Genomic DNA, 13,904 nt, shown 5'->3' on the forward strand with positions numbered 1-13,904 from the left:
TCTTTCTAGAAAGTGTCATCCACTTCAACATACTGCTTTATCTTGTTCTCCCTTAATAAGGATATTGTCTTTCAATTGAGTTAACTCTTTTAGTTGCTTAATTACTTTAACAGAGTATCTCAATTACTCTTTTCATGATCTGTTTTCGGCATGTTTGCCTGCACTTATTTATAGCAACTGAGAATATTTTTTTCTTTAGTCTTTTCTGGCATTATCTTTACAATTGGCAGTGTATGTTTTGGCTAAACACATTCAGCCAAGAGAGTAACACAGATCTAATTGCAGACACATAGGATAAAATGCAGCGTCAATGGGATTGCTCTCAAAAATGAAGCTGTTAGGAAGTATTTATGAAAATGACAATTGAATTGTGTTCTTGAAGACTGGAAATTTGGGACCATCATTCTGCTTATTCATGTAGATTGCCTGCCATAATGCCAATAGACTATATATCACTGCACAGAAATAATGAATAAATGCTACTAAAAAATGCACTGCTTTTGTATTTATAACGCACACAGAAAATTATGTCTAGAGTATCTGAACATGGAAGACGTGCTCAGATACTACAGTGATCAGCTGCATATGGAAATCAAATGGGAGTAAATAAAAAATACCTTGTGCTATTTTTTTGTCCCTGCTTCTGTGCTAAGGAGTAGATACCTTTCTGAAGTAAATGTGTGTGGACAGATACATATCAGAGAGCTATCCAAGCTAATTTTAAAATCAGAGCCCTCTGAGCATACCAATTTACTGTGCTAGGGTATTTCTATGCAACAGTTGTAAAGCGGACATATCTAGTTAGTGCGAAGCTAATTCAGAGCTTTGTGTGCTAGCTCAGTCCGGGAGGCACAAAGATGCACTAGAAATCATGACCACAAGTTTTTAAGAAGCAAGGTGGAACCTAGAGGGTTAATACTTTACCTTTGGTTATTATTTGCAGTGGATACAAAGTATTACACAGAAAAAAAAAATGGAAACATTATTTACCATACTACCTTTTACCATATGGTCTGTGAAGTAAAGGAACAACAAAGAAAAAAAAAAACCCTAAAGAATGTTACGTCTACAGAGCTCCAAAATATTTCCCAATGTGCTGAACAGCTCTTGTGTTTATCATTAAGAAATGCTGTAGCACTGGCTGTAATACACTGAATATCACAAGATCCAGCTTGAACAGTGTGAGAATCTCATCCTGCTGCAAATTGCTGGGAAGGGACGGGAGGGGGAAACCAACATGAGAAACATACCAAGTACAAACATTAGACTGGGTTTAGAGTGCCACAAATTATTTGATGAGAATTATAAATGGGATATTTTGTCATTTACATTAGGATTTTGAGAGCTCAGATAGCTTATATGGTAGCCCAAGTATCAGAATTAAAATGAAGATCAATAAGTTGTTGAAAAGCTTTGCAGATACTTTAGACTTGGTCTCTGTCCTCATGTGCAGGCCAAGCAAGCGGTGCTGCAGCCTGGGGATCAGCGGGAAGGCAGTTCCTCTGACCAGCTCTGTAGCCTGCAGCTTCGTGTCTGATGAGCGGCTGATTTTCCTGCTAAGTCCCCTTTAATTTTTATGCCTCTTCTTGTCAGATCAGGTTCAAATGAGGGAGTATTCAGAAAATAAGAGGATCATCTACTAAGCTTCATTAGATTTCATCCTGGTCTTTTATATTGAGACAATCAATTTAAGCCCTGATTCATGAGTTTCAATATCCCTTCTTACACTAGTAGAAAACAGGCCAGGAGAACTCTGATTGTGGTTGCCCAACCTTCTTTTGAATCCTGCCGACTTCTTGACCTGGTGATTTCCTCTGGAAATGAGTGCTGGGTAATATGTCATATGGAAGATTATCCATTTTATCAGTGCTGGATTCCCTGCATTGTCATTTCACTGAGGAAAATTTCCTGGCTGGAACAACGGTAATCCCTTTTGCCAGGGAATAATCATTATAGCTTTTATAGATGAAAATCACCTTCTCAGACCTTCAGTTCTTTGAAAATACCAACAGCAATTGAGTAAGAAAAAGCTGGCTATGCTGTCTACTTGAATTTCCAAAAGGCTTTCATCAAGGGCCTTCACCAAAAGCTTTTAAGGAAGCAAGGCAGCCATGTGCCAAAAGGGAAGGTTTGTGTGTGGATAAATAATTTATTAAAAGAAAGGAACCAGTCGGTGGGAGCAAATGGTCATTCTTCATGATGAAGTGAGATTGTAAGGGGAATCCTGCAAGAAAATCTGTACTGGGACTTGTGCTGTTCAACACCATCATATATGACATGGGAGGGGAGTGAGGGGTGAGATTTGCTGATGATACGAAGTTAATCATTTATTCAGGATAGCGAAGATGATTGTGCAGAGTTGCAGAAGGAGATTGCTAGATTGAGTGGGCAATAAAATGACAGATGAAATTTGATGTAGACAAATATGAAGGTGGGGGACAAACAATCCTAATTTCATATATAAAAAGATGGTCTGATTGCTTCCCTCAGCAGCAAAAGCTCTGGGTTATGATAGATAGCTCCAAGAACACTATTCGTGCTTACCATCAGTATGCAGTCAGTGGCAAAGCAAGCATTAACAATTGCCAGGAAAGAAAGAAAGGAAGAGAAAACTGGACGTCATCATCGTGCCACTATATAGGTCCATAATTTGTTCATCCCTTCAATTCTGGATGCAGTTCTGGCCTTTCTTTCTCAAAAAAGTGTAGAAAGCTGAAAAAGTTTCAGAAAAGGGTAACAAGGGTGATTAAAAGCATGAAACTGCTGCTGTATGAGAAATGAGAGAAGGAATAAAATAGTCTGAAAAAGAGACAATTAAATGGCAGGGGGGCTTCACAGGAGTTTACAAAATCATGAAAGGCATTGAAAGAGGGGATCAACAGCACAGTCCTTCTGGTAGAGGAATGGGGCACTGGCAGATGAAGGTAGTAGGTGGAAGGTTGAGCTGACAGCAGAGGAGGTTCTTCCACCCTCAGTATATCTTTGGGCTGTGAACTCCTGCTCGCAGACTTCATGGATGCTCAAAGATTGCAGGGGCTCAAGAGGCACAGGACAAGCTCATGGAAAAGTGCTTTGCTGAGAATTACAGGATGCTGTGAATGTACTTGGTAGCAGGACCATGTGTGTTTGCCATGTTCTTGTACTCTCCCCCTCCAGAGTACACCCACTTGCAGTCACTGCTGCAAGTAACCACCTTAAAGAACCTTTCTGGTCTTATGTTTTAAGAAGTAGTTTTAAACCTAAAAAAAAGAAAAAAAAGCAGAACATTTTTTGGCCAAGGATAAGTGTTTCCTGATCTGCAGTGTGGAAACAGAAACCTACAGTGAAAAGACAGACATGCTGTTCGACCCTCTACATTTGAGCCTGGTGTTGCACCCTTCCAATCCACCTTCCTTCCTTCCTTCTCTCTCCCAGCTGGGAGCTCTCACAGGGAACCCCTTGTCTGAGTAAGAGCCATGTTTGTGACCACCACAGTCTCTGAACATGTTTCCACCATTCTACTGTAGTACAATGCAATGTTATTAACAGCATTAGGTTTTTCAGTAAACATGGGACTCCTTTGGCCAAAACCACATTAAATGTGCGACTGAATAGGCTTGGGGGCTATCCAAACATCCCAATCATTTTTATCACTCCCACCCAGCTCAGCTCATGGTGCTGTCTATCCTTTACAAATAATCAAAGAAAATACAATTGTTTAAAAAATACCAAACATAATTTCAAACTGCATGGGAGAACAGAAAACACTGTGATTTGGAGTAAAGCCATGCTTTTACTTAGTACTAAAAGCAACTTAAGGCTAACCATAAGTTGGTTACTCTAAGTGCTAGGCTGTGTTTAACACCGTGTTTTAGCTGCCACTTTTTAGTCTGCTACATTTCCTTTGCAAAGAAGAGAAGCTTTGGTCTGATCAATTCCATCGCTGGTAATGATGGGCAAGGGATTTTAGAAAGCATCCCCGGGGTACAGACAGCGCTGCTGGGCTGTTTGCCTTCCTCCTGGAGTTTTCTTGTGGAAGGGTACAATATAATTCTTTGTCTTTAACAGTTAATTTGCATCTGTTGCTGTCTCTCATCTGTTGTTCTTATTCCCCACGCCTGAGACTGTCATACTTTGTCCTTGGCATAATGGGTTTCAGTGAGTGTGTGTGATGTCATGAGGAGGATTATTAGCTCCTAAATTATGACAAGCGAGAGCAGATGAAGTCTTAAAGCAAAAGATCTTATTTCCCTGAAACAATACTAAAATGAAATTAAATCAGAGAAGGAAATAAAAAAATATGAAATAGGAGGTATAGACAGAATTGTTTGTAATTAGCTTGTTGATTTTTTCTGTATGGACCAGATGCTCTTTGCACTGTTTGCTAAAAAGACCAATCATTCCTCTGTGAAATAATCTCTTAGAAAAGAGAGAAAAAGCCTTCTTTTAGATCACTGCTGCATATACCAGTAGAAGAATAACTATACAGGGCAGCAATCCCAAATAGCAAACCACTGAGGCTTATGACTTTTCAGCACTTTCTGGGACTGGAATTGGCTCTGTGGGTCCCCACTGTCTGTACAGACACCAGGGAAAGCCACCGGCGAAGCCCAGCACGCTGCCTGGGAAGCTGCCTGAACCGTTTCAGAAACGCTGACAGAAATGCCACTTTCTTCCCTGGGATCTAGGTGGATTTAGGGCTCCAAAAAGGCAACTGACTGTGGCTGGGTTACCTTGCCATGAGCCTGCAATAAGCACCAGAGCTTGCCCCTCCTCAAAACAGGGGCATTTGCCTCGCGGCCGAGTAAGGAGATGGCATCGGTCCTCTTCTTACCCCCCGGCCCTTGTTGGCCTGCGCTTGTGAGATACGGCTGGACATTAATTCAATCCTTATTTCACTCACAGATTTTAGGGTGGCCTGTAGGAAGAAGAGGTGTGGCCCACCCTTTCTCCAGCTGAACACAATGCTGTTATTTATTGGAGTACTGAGCGAGTGACCACGACTTTTTTTAGTCTATTGCTTACTCTGGTATCAGTCAGCGGGGCAGGAACACCACCCCAGCCCTTCTCAGGCAGTACCTGGAAGGAAAGCGTTGCTGCCTTCACCATGTTACGCCTGGGACGGGGTGGGGGTGTGCTCTGGTGGCATGTCCCAGATGGGTTTTATATGCAAGTTATTGAGCGTCTGGCTTGTAGGACCCAATTAAGTTTAAGTGTGGGTGGCTGGATACCTTATTGCTAAACTCAGTCAGAACATGCGTTTGCATGTCCAAAAGATGGCATTTAAGAAATTTAGACATTTATGTATAGATGCTTGTATGATAGAATTGGAAATTATCCAAATAAAAACTTCCAGAGTCTATGTCTAAGCATTAGACTTAGGGGTCTGCAGAGACAAGGCAGTGATAGCTTGGTGCCCAAATCCTTTTTGCAGCCCTCTCTGTTTGGGGTACATCAGAGCAGGTGTGGAGGGAGTGCAGGAGACTTTTAAGCAGGTGTAGGATGAGATCTCCACTTCTTCTGAACCAGTGGAAAATACTTTCTTGACTGAACAGATGAATGCAGAAAACATGAGTTCAAAAAAAACAAGCCAGTATCCCTTGGAAGCCATATAGAACAACTTCACTTTTGTTGTTGAGACAACAACATATGAATGTTGAGAGCATTCATAAGCGGTTTGTACTGAAAAATGGGCATGTGAAATAAACTCCAAGAGCAAAGAGTCAGCATCTGAATGGATGAACTAAGTAGCCAAATTTTGAAGTAACTCCAAAACCACCCTGAAGTCCATACACACATAAGTAATCAGAAAGCTTTGCACTACAAAGCTGCAGCTGCTGAGACCTCACCCTTGAAAAAAGTTAACTTGGTATCCAAGTTTAATTCATTGTCATCTCAGGACAAAAAAACCATTTGAAAATAACAAAATGCTATCTGATAAAGGCTATATTTATATCTGTAGTTGCTGGACAGTTTCTATTTTTGAAGCCAAGGGAGTGAGTAGAGTATAAATTCTGTATTTGTGGCAGCAGCGTAGTATTAGAACATATTTAAAAACGTGGACTGTAAAGTTATGAGTAATCTCCTCAGAACCGGGATATTGGGTGGCAGAGGTGTGACTGGGCATCCACTTTCAAGCCCTGCTCAGGCAAAGGAGGTAAAAATAACTAAGCTTTTTTGGGGGTGGCTAATACTCGGGCAACTCAAGGCTTTCCTCGCAGAAGTCTTTCAGCCTTACTGTCCATGTTGTGGGCATACATGTAGCGCACTTGTATGAGCTGAGGTCAGGCTCCTGTTATGGTCCGCGGAGACCTAGAGCTGCATCCAAGTGCCCAAACGTGGGCACCTGTGGCCATCTGAGGTGTCCAGGAGTATCCTGGCCAGCTCCGGCTACCTCTCCGGTGGGCTGTGGGTCTCCTGCGGAGCCTTGGTTGTATCCACCAGCCCTGTGTGGACCCTCAGACACCCCCGGGCATCTCAGATGGCTTACATGTAGGCATCTAAATTTAGGTGTCTAAATCTAGAGCTGGCTCCCTGCCAGGGGCAGGTTTCAGGTGCTGAGATGTAAGAAGGCTGTTCAGTTTGAAATGCCCAAGGGTATCTGCCATGCCTGTACAGGGCTGGCACATACCACACAAGACCTGGGAAAGCTGCACCCTTTGGGAGAGCATCTGGAGGCTGAGGGGATGCCCGAGAGCATCTCAAATGTCACTAGACATCCATGTGAGGGCAACGGTGCTGCTCCCCTAATGACATTCCATTGAGCTGGTATTTCTTAGCCATCACGGATGAGCACATCTGACACAGGAGCTGTGCGGGACTTAATAGGTTACTTTTCTAAAGATCTTTAAAAAATGTATCTTTATTTTTTCTGTACAACACAGAGCTATAAAGCACACGCACTTCCCAGCTGAATTACATTTGAACAGGGGTCCCTAGCAGACTTCATGCAGTCTCCATTGTCTGTTTTATTTATCCATAATTCTACCTTTACTTATTCCCACTTTCACCCTTATATTTATGAAAGAAACTGTGCTGAAAACACTCCGGAGAAGTGTAATTCATTGTAGCTTCCTTGAATTTGATGAAGTTAGGAGAATTTATATTAGGGAAGGATTTTGTCTTTTCATCTTCAGCTGTCATGGATTCCTCCAGCTCTCTTTTCTGTAATACCCCAGAGGTGCAAAACTATATGCTGAAACAGTATTGTCTAGTTTATTCAGACGGTTAAGAATTATCTGTTTATTATTAACAGATTTCTGTTGAGAATTTATTAGGTTTAAAGATTTTGAGGGGAAAAAGAGGAATTTTCTTTGTGATATTTTGATTAATTGTGATGTAATATGAAAGTGGTTGTGTGTCTTCCACAGAACACACTCCCATACTATATGAAATAAAGTCTTGGAGGGGAGTAATGGATGTGTTGTCTAAGAGTAACTGCACTGATGTGGAAAAATATTCTTCATGTAACAGAGGCATCACAGCCTTTAAGACATCATTTTTTGGGTACGTAAAATATAAGATCACTTTTCCCTTTCAGTATAATGGAATCTTGTCAGGAATTATGAAGGACAATTTTTCTTTTTCAGATTTTAGCACATTGCTAAAGAAATGGAATTTTTTGCTTATGACAGAGACAATAGCTAATACTTCACTATGCGTGAAAATAACACGAAGATTGGACAAATCTGCAAAAGACATTGTTAACAGAGTTGACAACAGCAGTTAATCTTAACTTTTCTTTATTGCTGCTGGCAAACTAAAAGATATTTTCCACTTCCCTCTGAAGATGTGTGTCTGAGATTCATCGTCGTACTATGGGAAGCGGGCAAGAGTGAGCTAAAAAGGGGATAGTATAACCCAAATTGTCTGAAAGGCTTAAGAGAAATCTTCCTGTAAGCTCCACATAACTTTGTCCTGAGCCTCTTTAAACTGAGCTTGCTGCACACATGGCTTCCAGTAACGTTACTGGGAAATGCAATGTGGCGGTAACAGCATCGCATTGCCTATTTTACTGCTGGAATTATTCCTGCCTTTCCCTGCATGTTCACAGCATCTGCAGCATCACCACACTTTCTGATAGGAAAGGTGGCCCTTCCATGATGAGGTCGGGTGGCCACTGGTGGAAAGTGTCACCGGTGGGAGGTGACGTATGCAGGCCCTGGACACAACGCCTAAGCACAGCTGGGCTCAGCCGCCGTGGTGGGACCGCAGAGCCCTGGGAGGCTGGTGGCTCCTGTGCTGCCGCTGCTGCATAGCTGTGAGTCAGGTTTTGTTTTCTGAAAAATGAAAATGATGAAGGAGGCTGAAACGCACAATTTCTCACTACCATTTCAGACTCCTCCTCGAAGATCAGAGTTTTACCTGCTGCCTCTGTCTGAGACCATAAGGGTAAGGGAAACAAAAGCTTGCAGAAGGGGGAAAAGAAGGAAGCCTGCTGCTCCTGTGATGCAGACCCATTGCACAAAGTAGCTGGAGAGGGGTGAAAGCCAGTTTTCATCCACTGGGCAGAAGCATTTGAAGATGAGACTTACAACAGTGAAGAAACTTGCAGCCAAATATGAATTTAGGAGGACTAAAATGTAAGTGCTGCAAATCCAACAGAGGACACATGGGGAAGTCTCTTGATCCAGCAAAATTGTCACTGCAGTAAAAATAATAAGCAAGAGGTCACTGATTACGAACAGAGGCTAAGAAATATTCCCCCACATGCTACTCCGAGATACAGGCAAGAATTCAGCAGGTGGCACTGATTAATGATATTGTGCACTAGCTCCTGTTGAGAGCTTATATGTTTTTAGCAGCGACCTGGTAGGAAAAAACAGAGGACCAGAAGCAGACCTGTTCTTTGAGAAAGCTTTGTAAAAGTAAAGGTGGAACCACACCAAAAATCTCTCACAAGCTTACAAATGCTTTAGAAAAATCCTGGGAGTCTTATGGTAATGTGGGATAGTTTAGTGCATGAAGGACTGTGAAGGGCAACACTATGAGCAAACAGGACCCCTTATCTTAGGACCACACAGTGATGTGTTCATGACAAACTCAGTGAATTGTTGGAAAAGAGTCACAAAATGTTGGCAAAGTCAAGTCATTTCATTTTCAAATTGCTTCTCTTTTGGGGTAGATGTGCTTAATTTTTTTTTTTTCCTGGACAAATGGAACATTTTCTTCAATTAAAAATGAGTTTTGAGACATGCCTTTCAGTGAGGGGGAAAAAAAAAAAGACATTGAACCCATTATTTCTCAGTTTGGCCAGAAACTGAAAACCATGTTTTGCACAAGTAGCAGGGATGGAAAATGGAAGTAAAAAGGCAGAAACCAAGACTGCACTGGCATCAATGTTAGCATCTATAGCACAGTCAGTTAAGTTAGAAGAGAGAAGGAAAAAGAATGAAAGGAAATCAGGTTAATTAAGTGTCAGTTGTCAAATGAGCTCATAATTAAGTGTGAGTGGAGCAAAAGATGTGTAGGTGTTTAAACGCATTTCTGGTAATAAGAGCTGGCATCAAAAGCTTAGTTCCGTCTTGTTCAGAAAGCAAAGAGCGCAGGAAACTCCTTCATAGACCCTTGCATGAATCCAAGTGGTAAGGTAGCAGTAATGCATAGGTATGTACATAACCCTTTGCATAAAACCATCTCTGAGCATTTTACTTGCTTCTCTCTCTGTGCTGCTTAACCTTCCACAGGCCAGTAAAGCTACCTCAGATCATCCCAGGGGATGAAGAAACACAAGGACTGAGCATAGAAGTTAATTCCTTTGGTTGAAAAATCTCATCAGTGGTGGGGCGACCCACTGAAAGAAAACTTGAGCTTACTACTTTTAATCTTATTCCTTTTTAAATATTAAATGGCTTCAGTCATTTTCTGCTATGCCCCTTTTATCTGGCAGAGATTGCAAGGGCTGAAAGTGGTTTTAAGAATGAAGCAAAGTGTTTCCTTTTTACAACCTCTTCCTTGCTTTTCTCCCACCATCCATCTATCATGAATAATTCTCAGGATGTGTCACGGAGACTTGAGAATGCTCATGCTTTTTTTTTTTTTTTCCTGTTTTAACAGTAAATTGTGTGTAAAACTGATTGGCTCCAGTTCAGAGGGGATTGCCCACACTTTTGTGGTAAGAGCTACCTCCATGGACCCATGCGCTGTCATCTACTTTCTGTGCACTCTTCTACAAATTCTGCAGGTTTTTTTCCCTAATTTTCAGCTATCACAGATGACTGTGTGTTTTTATTAGCATGTAATATGCCTTTTTTTTCTTCAAATTCTGCTAACCACTCAATCCCAATAACATTTTCTGGCGGGCAGTGCTGCAGATTAATCATGCACTGTGTGAAACTGTTCCCCTTCACTGTTTGTAAAATCTCTGCCTCTTTAATTTCTTCTAATGTCTTTTTGTTTCTAGAGAAAGTGCAGATTTCAGTATCCAGTTTACCACCTCGACAGCGTTTGTTGTCAATGCCCCCCCATTCACTTTTCTTTGAATGAAAAATTCCTGATTTTTCAGTATCTCCTAACAGACATCTGACTGACTGGTTTTCATATGCGCTTTCCTACTTTTGCTCCATCTTTTCAATGTAGAACTAACACAGTTCAACGCTAAATTTCAGAGGAGGCCTATTATCTTCCGTGCCTCTCCTCTTCCTCACAGTGCTGGGGCTTGTGGGGTTTGGGGTTGTTTGTTTCTTTGCTTAATTCTAAATGTATTTGCAGATATGTTTTTTACTGGATAGCGCATAGTTTAGGTTAGGACTTCCCAGGGCTTGAAGTGAGGAGGCACAGCAGGGTGTCAGGCTGCCACTTTTCTAATGCTGAGCCTCCCCCAGGGGCAGGGCTGAGAGGGAACTGTGTAGACATTCGTCTGATCACCCCGTGGGACTCGGCACAGGGTCCACCATACCCTGGGCCACAGAGCACTGACACCAATATGAGGATGCTGCAAATGGCGTTTATTCAACTGCGTCACGCCCTTATATACTGCCTGTCGGTCATCCCGCCTCCTTTAACCCTTCTCTTTCCGTACATCGCGAGATCTTCCGAGCGCCAATCCCTACAGAACTGCTATTTTAGAAAAGCCTGCGGGACTCCCCAGGGTGAGCTGCTGGCATGGGGCCAGCCGGGGAGCATCCTGGGGACAGGTCACAGCTCCCCGGCCTCCTCCCCATGGCACAGACCCTCCTCCGGCCATCCCCTACTGCATGCTCTTGCCCGCCCTGTCACTGAAGTTGGCCGTGATAATTAATGACCTGCAGTTCCCAGGACTATTCAAGGACTTGGTTAAATATAGGCACGCAATTAGCAGTGGCAGAACTGCCTAGTAAGTTATATTGAAGTATCTCAAAAGGTATTTGAGGGTCTTTTTGCACCACCTATGCTGCAACTTCAAAATTACATTAGTATGAAAATTTCCCTGCTATTTTTGGATCTGATCTGACAGTTCATTGCCAAAATGGGAAGATTCGCACTGATTGTTGTGTTTTGGATGAAGACTGACTTCTGCTGCCAGTTAGTTTTCAGCTTCCAGCACTGGAAACCTTGGGGTGGGGGGATGGTGGTTCACTTTGAGGGATTCCCGAATTCCTCCATTTTGTTGGATTTTGTTTGATTTAGACCTTGCTGGCTGTGTTTACCTGAAATGAGAATGGGGAAACGTAGCACCAGATGTATTATTTGTGTCTCCACAAAAGATGCAGTAACGCAAATGGCACGGAGTTTGCAGGAGGAGAAGACCACATCATCTCAGGGGGCCTATGCCTCTGAGACAATTACTGGGACAAGTGGCTGCTGTAGAGGCGAAACCACCATCAGGGCAGAAAGCTCTGTGAGCTGCCCGTCTTCCAGTGTGGAAAGCAAAATTTATACAAAGTGCTTTTATTGGCAACTTCAAGGAACAAGATGAAGGACATGCACAAGAGGTGGCAGCAGTCTGTAGGGACAGCTTGCCCTGGTGAAATCACAAAGGAAAGGAAAAAACAACAGAAGCTAAACCACAGCTAGTTCCAGCTAGAGGAGCTAATTAAACAGACCAGGGAGAAGTTCAGAGCAGCATTATGTCTCCAGCATTTGGTAGTGCTGACTGTTAACCAGAGACATCCAATTCTCACACAAGCACCTGGAGAGGTTTGTCAGAGCCACAACTAATGTTCTAAAAGTGTTTCTTTCAAAGCCGACAGCTGGAGTTAGCAGCAGATGGTGAAAGCGCAGTGAAAGTAGGGATTAAAACCAGAGGGCAGAATGGGAATTGTAACGCTGGTACCAAACATTCTCAGTGGGTGAGATTCAGTCGTCCATGGAAAACAAGCACACTGTCTCAAGTCCCCGTTGCATCCCAGAAATAAGATTTGAGTGAAGCACAGTCCTTTGGAGGGCCACGTACGTGGGAACATATGTCACCCAAGGAGAACAGCTCGTCTTTGCAAACTGGCTCGAGGGATTTCTGAATTTCTAATAAGTGATCTGGAACAAAGCAGAGAGAAAATTAAGCAAAGCCCCAAAGAAAGGTCATTCTCTGCATGTGTGTGTGTGAGTGAGCCTGCAGCTTGTTTGTTTTTGCCATAAGCTTTGTAGTGATTTCTGCATGCTGAAGCTCTAGGTAATTCAAGGAGTATACAAGGTTAAAACAGCAAGAAGGTCAAAGAAAGAAAAATGAGCCGGCATAGTGTGATTAGGAAAGATGAAAGCACCTTGTGGAGCTTAAAGCAGGTAAAGAAAATAAGATATTCCTGTAACATGTAATACAGTGTGGAGAGAATGGGATGGGACAATGAGAAGGATGAAGCTGCTGCTGTAAGATATGGGCTCAGAGTCAATAGGAGGATCTATGTCAGACAGGCTCTAGGTGTTTAAGCCTGAAACTGTGATTCAGAAAACCCTGTCAATTCATTGCTTCCCTCCAGAAATGTCTCTCATGCGGGCCAGAAAGCTCCCTTGATAGCTAGAGGGCTCTGTTGCACCCAAGCCCTGACCTGAGCTGGACTTCTCCTTTGCGCTTAATGACAGGCCTTGGCTATTCAATGGCAGGGTTAGGCTCCTGTGTGCCTTTTCTCCTGCCTCATGCTTTACAGTACAGCAGGACAGCTCAAACGAGCCAGTGGTAGGATTTTGCTAAGTCCTGGAGAGGTTGGGGCTCCCCAGCCTTGGCTGCCATTGCTGGTTCGAGTGGTCTCCTTGCTCACTTCATCTCCCTTCAGTTATCTATAGGTCCGTGTGGGTCTTGGCTTGGCAAGCCAAGGAGATCAACTCCATGTTTTGGTTGTAAAAAGGAAGACTCCTGGGAAGCTGGCTTCTAGGCTAAACTGGCATTTTCAACAAAATTTGTGCTGGAGATAAGGATGAGGTGCTCTCCCAAAAGGCTTGCACAGCCTTCTAGGGGTTGAACGTAAGAGTTATTAGCTTCCCTAGACACCTGTTGTCATTCCACAAATGAGACGAGTATGCTAATAAACTTGAAAAAAAAAAAGCTCTGAGTGCAGGAGATGTTTATACTTAAAGGAAGAGAAAGGTCGCCCCTGTAATTTGACAGCATTCGGGCTCTCTGCTGAGGCAGGGCAGGTGGCCCTAGAGACCTCGTACTCCAAACATATTTCCCGAGTTCCCACGTAAGCCCATTTTCCTCCGCAGCCAAGACCCACGTCAAGCGCCGGCATTACTCTGGCACACATACAGACAGCACAGTCTTTCTGCGAGCTGGGGCATTAGTCTGGATGACGACAGAGGTATTAAATACACCAGCAGCAGCAGCAGCTGTCCCTCCAGCCTTGGCAGATGGGGCCACAGCGCCGGCAGCCCTTCTCCAAGGAGCCTTCCTCATGTTCCGTGTTGCAGAGGCAGGCACGAGCCTCCTAGCACTTCCACCTTACATGATGTTTTCACCTGTTCAGAGGTTTGCCGGCGTGGTGTCACCAGGCTTGCCTGTGGCAGGGGGGGCA

Source organism: Accipiter gentilis, chromosome 15 (genome assembly GCF_929443795.1).
Source record: "Accipiter gentilis chromosome 15, bAccGen1.1, whole genome shotgun sequence".
NCBI classification, from domain to species: domain Eukaryota; kingdom Metazoa; phylum Chordata; class Aves; order Accipitriformes; family Accipitridae; genus Astur; species Astur gentilis.